At 47.4% G+C, this 1038-nt stretch overlaps 1 protein-coding gene across 1 annotated transcript in view; it reads left to right on the forward strand.

Moving 5' to 3' along the window:
• The first annotated feature begins 203 nt into the window (after positions 1 to 203).
• The window catches only part of LOC119595550 (mucin-19-like), a 107728-nt gene continuing 106893 nt past the window's right edge, over positions 204 to 1038 (forward strand). Inside the window, exon 1 of the mRNA XM_037944668.1 lies at positions 204 to 273. The gene's annotated coding sequence lies outside the window, so the exon portion shown is untranslated. The remainder of the gene's footprint in view (positions 274 to 1038) is intronic.

Consider the following 1038-nt stretch of genomic DNA (forward strand, 5'->3'; position numbering starts at 1 on the left):
TCATACCCAAATTACATAAACACAGCCACTTTTTTCCTTAAAGTTCTCGTATCTATAGTCCGATAATCCAGCCCTCGCCCGTTTCTTGAGTATCCTTAGGAACGACGGCGTATCCGCGGTCACGGGAGAGGTCGTCGGGCGTGTGTGCGAGTGAGCGGGTGAATGAGAGAGTGTAGTAAGGCGAGGGCCGGGTGAGAGCGAGAGTGCAGTCTGGTCCCCGCAACGCACGGGCCAACAAGGTGTATTTCGCGGCGCCCACGCCAGACCCAAAAAGTACGAATGGACGTGCACGTACCTGCTTTTCGCGCGGCTGTGACTCTGATCTGCTTGCTCTGTGATGCAATACCGACAGAAGTGTTTTAATTGGTGGTATTGCAAGGGTTGCAGGAGACGTCACGAAGCCTCGCCTGCTATTGACGTAACCCCCGACCACGGGGAGTGTCACCCGGAGTTATCTCAGGTGCGACTGACGTCGGTTCCGTAAGATACCGTGCGCGCAAGCACAGTGAGATACATTGAGTTACAATGAGGTACTCTGCAGGAACTGCAAGTGCAAGTGACTCGAAGTGATTCCAGTTGCCTTTGTTTCTTGCTGCCACAGTGACTGTCCATTGCAAAGGCATTGGGAAAGAGATTTTGAAAGAAAACGGATGGAAGAAATACGAGGTTTATATCCATTTCCATTGATATTTCCCGGTTGACTTCATGCACATTCGCAGAAAATTAAGACAATTTTGTCGAATATTAAAATGTCGGGGGTATATCCGGAATGAGGAGAAAAACGGGGAGCGTGAGAAGATGTAAAAATACTGTCCCGAAAAATGTGTTTCCGTGGGAGTTCCTGAGCGGTCCATCTTGCGCCTTTTGCCGGACGCCTCGGCGAGGAAGGGGAAGTATGGTCATGCACGCATGCTCGCTGCCATGCTAGGGGAATTTAGACTACTTTTGGGAACCATGCTCTATGTGTGTTTTATATATATATTATATATATATATATATATATATATATATATATATATATATTTATATATATGTGTG

This window comes from Penaeus monodon, chromosome 36, assembly GCF_015228065.2.
Source record: "Penaeus monodon isolate SGIC_2016 chromosome 36, NSTDA_Pmon_1, whole genome shotgun sequence".
In the NCBI taxonomy this organism is placed as follows: Eukaryota; Metazoa; Arthropoda; class Malacostraca; order Decapoda; family Penaeidae; genus Penaeus; species Penaeus monodon.